At 38.7% G+C, this 15,796-nt stretch overlaps 1 protein-coding gene across 2 annotated transcripts in view; it reads right to left on the bottom strand.

Annotated features, from left to right (window-relative positions):
• Positions 1 to 922: 922 nt before the first annotated feature.
• Positions 923 to 15,796, bottom strand: part of LOC311067761 (uncharacterized protein) — a 137,373-nt gene continuing 122,499 nt past the window's right edge. For both annotated transcript variants that reach the window (XR_014603281.1, XR_014603282.1), the window contains one exon: positions 923 to 2,727. The gene's annotated coding sequence lies outside the window, so the exon portion shown is untranslated. The remainder of the gene's footprint in view (positions 2,728 to 15,796) is intronic.

The following is a 15,796-nucleotide window of genomic DNA, read 5'->3' as shown; positions in this document are numbered from 1 at the left end:
CATGGTTGGCCATAATCAATGTAGTGTGTGCACAATGCGCATACACTTTGATTCTCTCATCTACACAGAAGCAGCAGTTTTCATTTTTGTAAATCATACATTATTACAATAGATAGATAGATAGATAGATAGATAGATAGATAGATAGATAGATAGATAGATTTGGGTGGGTTTCTCCATCCCCAATGTAACTTCTCTCTCTTTTACGGCCGTGACGAGAGCGTTGCTCTCCTCGGCTGTGAACCGCTCCTAGCGCACGCCTGGCAAATCCGCCGTTACAATAGCAATCCGCCATGGAAAAAGCTGATTGCTCTTAAAGGGAAAGTGAGATGTCGCTCTGATTGGTTTATTTCACGTTACGCCCGAACCACACCTATGAATAATGAAGCTACTTCAGACCAACCCATTTTAGATTTGCGTCAGGCGCAAGAGTCATTTATCCCGCCAGTATAATAGCAACAGTGCCCAAGACCCGCCCACAAAGTTACTTGCATTTTGCGCTTGATACTTGTGTTTCAGATCGTTAAAATAGGGCCCTGAATTATCCAATAGTTTGAGTTTGGGGCGGGACTGTGTGTTTGTCTGACCAATTGAAGACTGCTTGAAAACAGCGGCCGCCGGCCATATTTGGAATACAAAAGCTTATAGCATAGCACTGAATACTGTACGGTTCTGTATATTAAATTTATTACAATAGTACAATAGTATATTTATTACAATAGTGAATTTTAAGTTTAACAGCCTATTCCTCCGCTAGGCTGTGGTGGGATCCAAATCAAAGAAAAAGGTCCCTGTAAGGCAGATCAGCCTAGAGCACAAATTGATTTACACACACACACACAGAGAGAGAGAGAGACAGAGACAGAGAGAAGCAGGAAGGATTTGAGGCAGTAAAATTATTCCACAATAAACAGTACACATGACCTCATCACTTTCCATGTTTAATTCAGCAAGTGGAATGACCAGTAATCAGCTGGGAAATAAATATGGTAATGTAAAAATTGTTCAAATCAATCAAATAAACAAAGAAATGAAAAATCAATCCATCTCACTGGAATGGGATGATTGAGAGCATTGCATTGTGTAATACAGTGAATACAGTATTCCGTAGAAAATTCACAACCTCAGTATAACATACTACAGTATATGTAGTGCAGTAACAGTAAGAGCTATTCCAAACATATCAGGCATTGTTTGCACTTCCATCTGGTGCCACTGTGGTGCAAAAAATCTTTAAATTGCACAGCTATTTAAAATACATTCAACACAGATGTAGAGTAGAATATTTATTATTATTATTATTTTATTGATTTTTATCAAGAACACAACCAAATCAAGATTATATAACCTATAGTTGAAGTTCAAAAGTTTGTCTAGTGGATGCTGGACTGAAAGCAGAAAACACTCACAAATGTTCTTTGTATTTTGCATGAATTCATTATAAACAGTAGTTTCTGATCATGGCCTTTGAAGGACATTTGCCCTGCAGGTAGGTCTGCAGTGAAAGCCTGTTTTCTTCCACCGTTATTCCCACAGAATGGAGCCCAAGTTTGCTAATTCTCTGAGCCCAAGATATAGTCAATGCGGGTGTTGGTGAGCTCAGACTAGCGGGAGTACAAATCCCTCAAAGAACTTAAGGCTGACTGTAGTCCTCCACTAGGCTGTGGTGGGAACCGAATCAAAGAAAAAGGTGCCTGTAAGGCAGATCAGCCTAGAGCCCAAATTGATTTACACACACACACACACACACACACACACACACACACACACACACACACACACACACACACACACACACACACACACACACACACACACACACACACACACACACACACACACACACACACACACACACACACACACACACACACACACACACACACACACACACACACACACAGAGAGCAGCAGGAAGGATTTGAGGCAGTAAAATGGTGATGTGCAAAACTACATGAACAACATTTAGCTGCATTTATTTCAATGATAACTTGAGGATGCTTTCAGATTAAAGAAGATATGTTGATGTTCGAAACATATTTTAACTTAATTCTGCTTCCTCTGGTTATTTTTCAGATGCTGGACCTTATCACCTAAAACCTTAATCGATACAAGAGGAAGCAAAGTGTGCTCCTCACAAAGCATTTGAATAAGGCATTTAGACATCAAAACACACAAAAACTTTCTCAGACATTTGAATTGCTAGCTGTGCACTTCTCGACGTCTCAAGCCACATTTCTTGACTTCCCTGCTTTTGCTCTCTGAACACACTGAGAAATCGCCTCAGACCATGTTCCACATCAAAAACAACAGCAGAGAAAGAGCGATTCACCTGCTCCCCTCTCTGCACGTCTAGATTCAGAGTGAATCGCTGAGCCACAATAGGGTTCAGAGATCAGCTTTGAAAATAAGGCCAGGGGTCGCAGTTCGCCGTGGCTCAACACCCTGTGGCAACTGGAATAGTAATGTAGTTGCTGGGATCCGGCCCGGGCTGCTGTGAAGACTTCCAGTGAGGAGAAGCTATTGTTTATGGGCCTCTTGGGCTGGAGCAGAGCAGAGAGGCGATGAGCTCCTCCGGCTCCTCTGTGCTGATGCTGGATTTCTCGGGCTCCTCTTGAGGAGTTCAGCATTCCTTTCAGCGTGAACTTTGGCCGTTTACTGTTTCTCACTGTGTCCTGCCCACCAGTGATGAATGTTCATTCTGAGCCAGGCGCCAAAAAGCAGTTTCTGAAGGAAGAAAACAAAGTACATCATGGTTTGCAATATATCTTACTGAGTCCATGGATAATGAAGAACTGCAAATAAAATATACATCATGTGAATCACCAACATAAACCCAACCGGCAGATGACATCAGGAGTTGGGCTGAGCTAACACTTCTCTTGCGGTGTAGTGTTTGTGAATTTTAAGTATGCATAGAATAAAGGACCAACAGTACTATATTTGCCCCAAATAATCTATACAACAGCACTTGTGGAATTATATATCCCACAATGTAACTATCCCTTCTGTTTCCACTGTGACAAAGAAACCAGAAGCAGAGTCAGTCGCCTGACTGTTGAAGATATTTTCTCCCAAAGTTGTAATAAATGAACAAACTAGCTACATTTTATTTCGGAGATCGTAACCAAATGCCACTCACTGAATTAAATATGTGATGAGGACTAGGGATTTGTCTGAAGCTGAATACCCTATTCGAAAATAATGCCTTAACGAATGATGAATAACAAATTCTACTAAATAATAGGAAACATATATTCATTAGATGCAGTCACTCCTCGTGTTTGCTGGATAGCTGGTGAGCGGGGGATAGTCCAATATTATACATAAACCATAATACACAAAGTCCTTTTATTTGAGGTTGTGGATGATTGTCCTGACATGTACACAAAATTCCTCTGAAAAATAATAAGATAGAGTTGTTTTCCATTTGTTTAACAACTAGCATTATTGGTGTTATAAGATATTGGTGTTTAAGATATTTAAATAAATTTAAATTTAAAAAAAGTATAATTTTATGAGTTATACAAGGCACATTTGTAAACTGAAATGAATTAAGGTAACAGAATTACGTTTAAAAGGTGCTTTTCATGTATTTTGACTAAGCCCTGCCCACTCTTGGTTTTATCCAAATACAGATACAAATATTTGGAGATTTCTACAGATATATACAGGCTCCGCTGCATACCCCTAATGAGGACAATTGTTGAGTTTCTTTTTTCACATACTTCTTTTTCTCATTTAGGTTCATGAACATGCCTGCAAAGTGTTAATGCTCTGATGTATTGTGGAAAGTGCGTACAACATTTTTATTACAATTATGATGTTTGCGGGTCAATATGACTTGCATATTCCATGGTTAAAGGCATGCTGCACAGACTTGTTTTAATGTATTTTGTTGTGTCAGTTTTTCAACCACCCTCTTGTTGTTACATAAGGTAAGTATGTTGCACTGAAGACATCATTTTTATTTTTTTATGCGTGTTCATTTAGCTGGGAATCAAACCAATAAGTTTGCTGTTGCCTCAGAAAAAGCACACAGAAAAAATGCTGTTTTGGTCACACCTGTTTTGTTTAAAATGTTAAAAAGTTTTAATAAATGTTAGCCACAATACTGTTAATATTATTTATAATTTGTATTGTTTTGTATAATATTTACAATTTGCATAATTTTGAAAACAAAAATGTTTAAAAAATAGTTCATTCATAAAATAGAATCATACGTTCTTATGTTTTTTTGTAATGTGTGAGAAACACTGATTTATTTTTGTTTTTCATAGGGTGATTTTTGGTTCATTGTATTGAATCCAATAATCCTAACCCTACATACAAATCGTAACAGAATTTGAACTTAATACAAGGGATAAGCAATACATCCTGCATTATTTAGTAAGTAGCGTGCCAGTATTCCCTTCTGAAAACAAATTGGCTTGGAATCCTATATGCATAAACAACAATATCTTGGAGTTACACAAACTGTGGTGTCATTCCTTTGTGGTCTAGCAAACATTTGTGAGTTTGACACATGCATAAGCTCAGAAAACCAATAGTTACATCATCACAATTAGCTGAAAACAGCACTGGCCACAACAAGGGGTCATGTGACCATGTATTCCATACAGTCACTACGTTCTCAGAGCAGCCCGAGCCAAAATTTAATAGAAACCATGTCATCACTGTGCCACATATGTACAAATTAAATTACAGGGCACTGCAGTAATTGGTCACGTCGGCATGAGTAAAGGTGAATGTATAGGGTCTCACAGCAGGGGTTGTGTCCAGCCTGAATGAGTCAGTAGGTGCTGCAATGGTCTCTGTTGAGACTGAGAGGAGCCTGTGGTACAACCACCGGGGTCTGATTTGACCATTATGTCCAAGGGCCCTATTTTAACGATCTAAGCGCATGGTCTAAATCGCAGGCCGCAAGTTCACTTAGGGCGTGTCCGAATCCACTTTTGCTAGTTTAACGACGGGAAAAATGATCGGCGCGCCAGGCGCATGGTCTAAAAGGGTCGTCCCTATTCTCATAATGAGTAATGGGTGTGTTTTGGGATTTATGTGCATTAAACCAATCAGAGTCTCATCTCCCAGTTGCGTTCGCGCCATGGCAGATTCGCTATTTACATGATGGAATTTGATAGTGCAAAGACCAAACGTGTCTCCAGAGCGCAAACGGAACTGCTTTTGTGCGATGTTAAAGTGCGCAAGCAGACCATCTACGGGACAAGCCGGATTCCACCATATCTTTATGTACACAATAATAATCTTTTACATTGTAATCCTTTTATTTGAAATATTTGGCTGTGTGTCCCTGTGTGTTTAATAAGCAGAGTGTACGCGTGTTGTGGACCCGCCTATAGGCGCACATTACTAACGGGCTCATTAAATAAAAAAATGATATTGCGCCACTGACTTTAGACCAGGTTTCAGTTGATCAATGGTGCAGTCTATTTCTGTTGCATCAAAATAGCAATGCGCCAACAATGCGCCAGAACACACCTCGTTTTCAGACCAGCACGCCCATGAGCGCACAAATGGGCGCAAATGCATTTGCTATTTAAACAATGTGGCGCAAGACGTGAAAATGATAACTGCGTCTGACTGAAACTAGCAAAAAACACTTGGGTCGCGCTTGGCGCTGCATTGCGCCGGGTGTAAGATAGGGCCCTAAACATCATTCAGACTTTCTGCACACAACGCCTAGAAGAGGAGCATCACACACTCATAAACTGTCACTTCTGACAGGTGCGAAACCCTAAACATGGATACTTGAAGCATGTTTGCTAGTCAGTGAAATCCTTCATGTTAACAAGCTAAGACTGCTTATGTGATGTTACGCTAGTGGCCTAAATCAATCAGGCTGGGTCATCTTCTACAAATATAATGAGCACTGAAGTGTCAAATGTAGTATTTTACAGAAATCCTTGAAGCTATTATTGTTTCGGAGGCTCCTTATGGTGGCAGAATTCCATAAAAAGAGTGAGCAATTGCCATTTCTGACTAATACAGTAAAATTAACTATAAATAAAAGATGTAATCCAAAAAGTACCCTTTATCATATTCAAAAGTCCTCATTAGGCATTCAAGCCAAGTCTCGTTTCCAAATGCAATTAAGTGTGAGCCTTTAAGGATAAAGTAAGCTTGTTAATAAGTTCACAGAGTAATGAAAAACAGCCTTTTCTTTATTGCTGAAGTGAGAATACTGAATCTAATAACAGGGCTGTGAAACATCAGCGACTCTGAGCAGTGCACCTGCCAACTTCTTGGGGTTAAAAATGGAGCCATGTGTTTTTCTCATTACACATGGAAACCTCAGCCCTGACATCTGGGATCTTCACGACAAATAAACAGAAATGATTAAATATCATAGTGTAGTGATGTTGACTATATGTCTGTTCATGCAAAGTTTGAGTACTGTCGACGGGAAAAGTCCTCACTGAAGCTGATTGAAGCTGGAGAAAGCAGACGTTATTCAGGGAATTTTAAGCTGTAGAAATGTTAAGCCAAAAAAAAGGTCCATGTAAACTTATCAACATATACCTTGGGAAAAGTTAGGGTTAGGATTATACAAGATTAGTGAAACATGGTAAAAAGGGACATGATTACAATCTGAGGACACAACAAAATCAAGGATGCTGACGTCATCTACAGCTTCGGAATGACAATTCAGTCAAATAATGGCAATCAAATTTCCACAACTTTTCCAATGTGTTTGGACCCTGAGGATTGTTGCTTGTGGATACATTTTCAGATTATAATGAGAAACAATTATTCAGTATGTTCTTCCACAGTATATGTGCAAATTCCACTCTACCATCATTCCAACAGCAGCATATGCAATATAGGAGACATATGTAATGCACAGCGGTAATAAAGCATTACACTAGTAGTGTTGCTCTGGGAGCCTGTCGGTGAGAAAGAGCCCGAAAATGGCTGTGGAAACAATTTCCTCATCCGCGCCTCAGGCCAGAGATTAAAAAGTGTCAATTATAAATGATGTCAGTCTCACTTACCATGAGGAGCGTTTATGCATGAGGCTATCAGGGAGATTGAGTGGACGGCAGCGGATGATTTCAACATTGCCAGCAGCCGACTCTCTGTGCCACTGTCCACTGCTGGATGTGACAACTGACACGTAATGAATTGCGTTTGCCAAAAACAACAGTTTGATGCACTAACATTGTTTATTGACTTTGCTACTCGCACAAACCCCATGCCAACTGCAGAATCAGTGGAAATGCGTCTGTACAACCTGATAGTTTCCACATTGGTTCAGATCTGGAGGGAGCGCAAGCTGCTATTTGTTGATCTTTTTTGTCAAGTTTGCGCTAAAGCTCTGGCAAAGTGCTTAACTTCAAATTCAAGGACATTTGTTTCTTCTTGGACAGGAGCCATTTTCATCAGAACCATGTGCATAAAGCGGCTTATTTAGCAACCGATGTGTTGCTTTGAATATGTGGCCCCCCTTGAATCCAGATGTCAGAATAAAAGAATGCCTGCACCCTGCGAAGGTCTTCTTTCTCTGTCCCAGAAAACCTGTGAGGGAAGTGAATTCCCACTGAGCAGGAGCATGGATCATGGTAATTGCCAGCGGTACCTTGGGGCCAGAGCAATGAGCTCATTATTTCTCCCAAACCCTTAAGTCTCGCAAAACAACAGCCGGCCGACTGTGGCTCTCGGTGGGAGTCGTGGGCGTGTGTTTGTGCATGTTGGTGTCGTCTTCCAGACATCCACTCTGCTGAAGCGTCTGGAAGTTCTTATTGTTTTCATGATAACAAGTAGAATATAGCTAGTTACAAAATAAAAAATAAAAAGACATTTCTCACACAGCCTCACGTATCTGACTTGAAAAGCAACGCATTCCCTTTTTGTTGTATCTCTCTCTTGGTGAGGTGCTGATGAATACAGACTACAGTATCCATCCATCTATCCAGCTATCTTTATATCCATCCATCATCTCTCTAAGAGAACAATATCTCTTGCAAAGGTTTTCACAGATCTCAAGCAGAGGAGGCTGTCCAGAGAGCTGATGTGAATGGGAAAGCTGACAGTCACCCTGTCCTGCACTGAGCTTTCATCTGGAATAGGGTTGTCGCTGGCATTGGTCAGTGCCCAACAGATATAATGCCAAGTGGAGCTTACACAGTATTTAATGGAGAGCCCTTTCAAAACCAATGCAGCTTAACGGTGCTCTAAGTAACTTTTTAACCTTAACTGAACAGCTTCGGAGTCAGTGTGGAATGGTTATATTACTTATTTCGGGTTGAATGGTGGTGGTTTCGCACCCAACTGGTGCCCGAGAGCGGAAAAAACTCACTTGCAACTTTGGGCCGGCGGGCCGCCGGCCTTGCCATCAGGAAGTATTGCGTGATATCAGGTCTCGCGATGTAACGAATTGCTTGACGGCACTGCACACGTACACGCCCCCATTCAAGCACCGGCTAGCTATAAGCAAAGGGCAACGATAGATTGAGTTATGGCTGAGCCTGTAAAAAAGAAGCAGAAAGCTAGGAAATCTTTGTCGGAGGACCAACGAAAGAGGAAACGGGAGACTGACCGAGCAAGAAGTCAGACTCGAGTAAATATCGGACCGGCTTTTTCAGAATGGGGAGAACTGAGAGAAATAGAAGCCTGCAAAACGGATGCTGACCTGGCCTTCTTGCTGTTGCACTTGCAAGTATCTTTGGAATAAACTGTGTTTAATATTTACATTTCAAGTAATTGTGACCTCATGATGTTTGCTATTGTCTGTAAAGGTTTTTATTATGATTGCTGTCTGTTACGGGCTTACTGGTACGCTAGATACTATAACTTTGATGTTAGCATTGTCATTAGCAAACACGTTTGATTTCTGTAGTTGTTTGGCCGTTCCTCTGTTGGTTTTATTTGTGTAACTTACACTTTTATTTTATGTCACTAAGTCAACGCGTCTGATAATAGGCAATAAACATGTTGCACATATCATGATCGAGCTAGAAAAAACTTTCTGATGTTTTCTTAGACAAGCAAAGGTAAATCGTCATTCTACCAGATGAACTTATAGACCTTGCTAATATAACTTTAGACAAATATTAGCCTCCGATATATATATATTTTTTATGCTCATGCCCATTCTCCCAAAAACAAACAAACACGAAAGCAGTAGTTCGCCTCGTTCATATCGTTCGTTCCCGGTAAAAATACTAGTATGCATGACAACACAATAAAAAAATTTAAAAAAATCACCATCAGATGGAAAGAAAATATTGCTTTACTTGCCTCGGTAGACATAACTGGTTTTGAAATAGCCGGTTCCTCTGCTCAGCTGGGTTGACAGCTGATCAGCTGGGTTGCTCGTGGCGAGGGGGGAGGGACAACAGTTCGTTTTTACGACAGAGTGTTTGAAAGCATTTACTACCAGACACTAGGGGGAGCTTCGTAGAGAAAAAAACACTCAGGCTTGCCTGGTGTCCCTTTAATATATCTACTAAACATGGCAATTCAATTAGAAAAATGCACTAGCTTATATTTTTGCTACTTTATATTAGGTGTCTTTAACTACTATATACTTGTACAATGTACTTTGTTTTATTGCAAAACACTTGTGCTGCTATTGAGGAGGGATATGAGTGAGACTAGGGATAGGTTTGTTGGTATGGGTAAGTTTAAGGTGTAAGGGAAGGGTCAACAGTGTAATTATAGATGTAATTACAGAAATTAATTACAGCTGTAATTGCATGTAGGTATTTTTTAAAATATAAGTGCAGTATAAAAACGTACATAATAAGTGCACTTTATCAAATGATTCATTTAAATATACTTAATATACACTAAATATCAAGTGGGGCATTATTTTTATTTCATTTTGTTTTTGTGTTCACAAATACTGTATAAGGTAAAAGTTTTAAAATGGCATGCTTTTAAGAGCTCTTCATCTGTAAAACATCTACTTTAATACAAAGACATGTTTGTTACTTGTTTAAAAATGCAACAATGTTTATTTATATTTATTATTATTTGAATATGTGGCAACTTTTTAAAATGGCCGTCAATGGAGAAACATGCTTTTGGTGTGTAGTTACAACATCTACCAGCAGGGGGCAGGGGGCTGATGTATGCTCAAAAAAAGGCATTGAAATGTGCATACACAATTTTCCATGCACATATCAGGATTTATAAAAAATAAACTTAACGTAAATGTAACATACTGTGTATGGACACTCTAGACGCTATTTTACTAGAGTGAGCGAAATAATGAATGATTTTTAACTGTTTTCCAGTTGAACATTTTCATTTCCACAATTAGATTAAATGTGCAGTAGCACATCTGGGAAAATGCTTACTTTAGCCTGATAGCATTAAAAGCATACGTCCCACCCTCCCTGCAAATCGCCGTCCAAAGCCACGCCTCCTGAACGCATGAGCACAGCCCAGAAGACCGGAGACAATGTTACTGCAATACCAATATCATGTGTCATTCACCGGTGAGAAAACTTTATAGTACAGTTAGTAACATTACTACAACTACAATACCAAACGTAAACACATTCTTAAAAACAGAATTAGACAGGATTAGAATTAGACTTTGCAAGTTTTCGGTTTGTTTAGCTAGCAAAACTTGTCAGTGTGTAATAATATTTCTTGCATGCCAGGGTTCCATGATGAGAGTTTGCTTGTTGCTGCTTGCCTGCCATTCTCGCTCTGTCTGCACAGCGTACGTGAACGCGCTGATGTCTTATTATGTCTGCGTGAACAGCCTGCGCAGTGGTATGCAAACACACATTGACCGACAGGGAACACATGCTACAGGACCGTTCGGACCGAACGCAACAATTGAACGAACATTCTACAGTCCTACGCCTTCCACAGACACATATATTTATAAAAATACATTTAGACCGCTTAAAGGAGAACTCCGGTCAATTTTAACATTGAGCTCATTTTTTTGTAAATTTGGAGTGCTGTCAGTACAGAGAACAACAACAAAAATCGGTGTAGCCTACACCGTGTTATCCTCTTTTTAAAATTTGCACCCTGTTGACTTCAATGGGGCACGTTTTAAACCTGCTTTTAGCCTCTTAACATCCTTGATGTGTCATTACAAGTGCACAGCCATGTTAGATGATTCCTTCAGAGTGAACACGGGTGAATCTGACTGCAGTAGATGTGAAAGATATGAATAAAAGTGATGTTAATTCAGCCAGCGCACATACCTTTATTTACATCCTGTTTTCGGTCGAAGTCCACAGTAGTCGATTGTCGAGTTCATCATAGGATGATCATAGGTAACTAAACCTATGCGCGTGAACTCGACAGTCGACTACTGTGGACTTAGACCGAAAACAGGATGTAAATACAGGTATGTGCGCTGGCTGAATTAACATCACTTTTATTCATATCTTTCACATCTACTGCAGTCAGATTCACCCATGTTCACTCTGAAGGATTCATCTAACATGGCTGTGCACAATGACACATCAAGGATGTTAAGAGGCTAAAAGCAGGTTTAAAACTTGCCCCATTGAAGTCAACAGGGGGCAAATTTTAAAAAGAGGATAACACGGTGTAGGCAACACCGATTTTTGTCGTTGTTCTCTGTACTGACAGCACTCCAAATTTACAAAACAATGAGCTCAATGTTAAAATTGACCGGAGTTCTCCTTTAACAGGAGACTTTCAACCAGCAAACAAAAAATGTTTCTGCAGAGAATCACCTACGGCACCTTTAAATTTAAGTTAATTAAAGTTAAATTTTAGTTGTGGATACACTGCTTTTGGACACTTTTCCTGTGGCATGCTATCCCAGAGGAAAGAACATCTCTTTAACATCTAAAATGTTTTTCCTAGACAAAAATGAGGTTACTTTAACATCAAATGGAGACTTGAGTCTTGACTCCTGCTTTTCATACTTGTCTCCTGAGAGAGAGAAAAATCGAACACTCTCACAGCGGTCTCCTTTAAAGATTTAGAAGAGATATCATCATCACACACAGTGCTCATATTTTTCTCCTTAGCAAGAGATTCTGGATCACTCACATTTGTCTCCTCTAAAGATTTAGAAGAGATCTTATCATCATCACACACTATGCTCAGATTTATTTATTTTTTACTCAGCTAGAGAAACTGGAGCTCTCATATTTGTCTCTTTAGAAAAAGATCTCAACAACATCACACACTGTGCTAGAGGAGCTGTCACATTTGTCTCATTTACTGTAAAGTCTAGAAAAGACCTCAACGACTTAACAAATTGTGCACAAAGTCAAGTATTTCTAATGCACCAAAGTAAAAAACAATCCATAAATTCAGAGTTTGAGCCTATATTGAGAGTGAAGTTATGCAGAAATAAGTTCAACCTTAATCTTAATTGCTGACACACAATAAGAGAATTGAGCTGTACTGTTTATGTGCATAGGGCACATAATTTGTTCTTGGAAATAGTAATGTACCCGATGCCTTTATCAAAACTAACTTACAAAAGTCTTACTACAGGAAGAGTAACCCTGGAGCTTACTTTGCTAAAAGGCACATTAAATGTCTTATGACTCAATCCTTGAGCAATTGTATTATTAATACGCAAAATCTGGCTTTTTTGAACGCATACTTTTGGGATGAAATCTACGGAAAGTTTTATATATGAGGCCCCTGATAACCAGCCAAGCCCTGACCCCTTTATGACACACACACACACACACACACACACAAAATAAAAAAAAATGTAACAGACATCTGTGGTTGATTGTTCTATATGTCACTCAGACAGTCACTCGTCTCATTGGGCACTTTATTTATGACAGAATACTCTAATAGTCTGAATTCAGACTAGATTCATTAAATCAGACCATCCATCGATTAAAATTATGACAAATGAATTAGTTTAGCCTGACATTTTATTGGGGCTCCATTTGCATTTTATTTTATTTGCGTTTCCTAAGTAAACTGTCACATTCAGTTCCATGCAGCATTTTACACAACATTCAAAGCAGGATTTGTACAGAAATTTGGTCTGCTCAATATTTTTCACAGCTAGTTTTTGTCTCGTCTTGTAAAAGTTAACACTAATAACCTTGATCTTGAGTTTTATTGCCAGAATGAGGATGCAAACCAGTGGGTTAGTAAAGTCCAATCAGCCCTTGAACAACAACATTCCAGAAGCATCTTTCTTGATTGACAGTCATTCAAAGTTAACATGTTTTCTGACAAAATCCAATGAAAATGGATACAATTTCATTTTATTATATTTGATACTTTACTGACTGATGTTCTTCCCGAGGCTTTTATTTGTCATGCCTGCCACAGCTCATCACTGCCTCTAATGAAGATCTGAGACTGTGCATGTCATTGTGCTGTCATTAAGTCACATGACATTTACAGCTCAGGTGAATGACTCAAAACCCTCTGTGCCTAGAACTGCACCGATCCTAGTTCATCAGCAGAGCAGATATTGAGAGCAAGTTCCCACACCCCTGCCTCTCAGTCGGATAAAACCCAAGGATCAGTTGCCTCCCTGAACACCCATGGTTGTGGCAGGCAGCAGACGCAGGCCCTCGGGCTTTCATGTGCTGAGCAGAAAGCAGGCGGTCGGAATTAGACCGCTTCGTCTGCTGCTTCCAGTGGATGAAATCTCTCTTTCATCCTGCGCTGTGGCTCTGGCCGCTGCTAAATTTCACTGTATGATGTCCTCTCACTCTTTCCACACACAAGACCTTTAAATGGAGCTGCTCTGCCTTCATCTCCTCACCATTAATTACGGCCACTGCGCTGATCTCTGACAGTGAAACAGACGATCATCATTATAGATCTCATTTACTAGCTCAACACATTTCCCATGGCGTAATCCTCCAGATTTAAGTGGTTTACGTCATAACATAACATTATCTCAGATGTTTCTCCAAAAAAACCTAAGAGAAATAAAAACAGATACACTTTACAATAATAACATTTGTTAATGCATTAACTAACATGAACTAACAATGAGCAATGTCTTATTACAGCTTTTATTGACCTTTTTTAATGTTAGTAAATTAAAATGTTCTTGTTCATGTTAGTCCATGGTGCATTAACTGATATTAACAGATACAACTTTTGATCTTAAAAATGTATTAGTAAATGTTGAGATTAATATTAACTAAGATTAATAAATGCTGTTGAAGTATTGTTCATTGTAAGTTTGTGTTAACTATAATAACTAATATTAACAAATGAAACCTTTGAAACCTATACAAATGAATGCGGGAATCTGAGAAGCATTAAAAATCTCCATGTAATCTAATTGCTGTCCAGAAGAAATAACTAAGATATGAATGAGACTTAATCTGTGCCGTTGCTCTCTGTTTATGCATGTGTGTTTAGAACTCTTCAAGCTCTTTGTAGCTGACGGTTTATTTCAGATGGACAGAACCAAAGCGGGTCTTTGCACACGGATGAATGTGATATGACATTTTATAAGAGAGCCAAACAGATTAATCTCACCCCTAGGAGGTTTGTGTAGCTACAAATATTCCCAAAGCATGTCCTAAACCTGGAAATTTTCTGATTCTGTTAGTGTTACACCTACTACATCACTGCCAATAGAAGAACAAGTCAAATCGGATGTTCATTGAAGAGAAGTAAGAGCAGCAGTTTTGAAGATTGTCTTGCATTAACAGGTGGTCCTGCTCTTGGCAGTCAGTCTGGATTTATGCATATTTTAGGCTTCTTGCCAAGTACTCAACTGCCATACTGCCCATCAAAAGTGGGGAAATAAGTTATTTATGTCCGACTGAGGTTGCTGAATAAAAATAAATTAAAATCCCACCTGAGAAAACAAACAGAGAAAAGCAGCACATTCTGACTGGTGAAGAAAGTAGATAAACAGTTTAAAAACAGACTTTATGATGTTGGTTTAGTTTTTTTTAACTTGCATAAGTATGTTTCTTAAAGGGTTTCTGAATATGAATATCATGTATTTCAGTAGGGTCCTTATTTGATCAGAGCCATTCGTTTTAATCTAAATACTGCTCTCTTGACATTACTTATAATTAGTAATGACCATGTTATCATTTCTGAGAGATGAAATGCAATGCTCTTATTATTTTGAGCTGTATTTACTGCATTAATCTTGCAGAAATAAAAATCAGGATGGAAGACATACAGAACATACACTATACTACAGTAAAAATATACAGTAAAAACAGTAATGTTGTGAAATAATATACCAATTTAAAATAATATATTTTAAAATGTAATTTATTCCTGTTATAGCACAGCTGTATTTTTAGCATTATTACTCCAGTCTTCAGTGTCACATTATCCTTTGGAAATCATTCTATGCTAAGATTACTTATCATTATCAATATTTAGTATCATTATCATTCTGAAATGTGGAAACTGTCAATTTATAAAATACCCTGTTTCTCTTCCCACATTTCTTTGTCTACTTTATATAAAAAATAATGTTATATCGCAGCTTGGCTGCAGTAATAATCACACAACGAAGAATTGTCCAGAAGGAAATATTAATATTTTAATCAAACTGATAAATCTACTGATCTTCCAAAGGCTTTAAAAGTGAACCAAAGAATAACTTGACTTGGTTAATATTGTTAATATGTTTAATAGTCATTTTATTTCAGCTAGTTTGATAGACTCTAGTAATTTGTTGTTTATTGATGAACAGGGAATCGATGAGTCGACTAACTATAGGGAATCAGATTTATTTTCCTTTACCCCTATATTACCCACCCAAGTTCATAAACTGCTCTCACATTTAGACTGTAAGAAATCAGTTTTAAAAAATTGTTTTTAAAAGTGTCTGCAGATATTATTGCGAACCTATTGC

Source organism: Abramis brama, assembly GCF_963993115.1.
Source record: "Abramis brama genome assembly, chromosome: 17".
Taxonomy (NCBI): Eukaryota; Metazoa; Chordata; class Actinopteri; order Cypriniformes; family Leuciscidae; genus Abramis; species Abramis brama.
The sequence above is the reverse complement of the archived record's forward strand: the minus strand, read 5'-3'. Positions and strand labels throughout refer to the sequence as shown.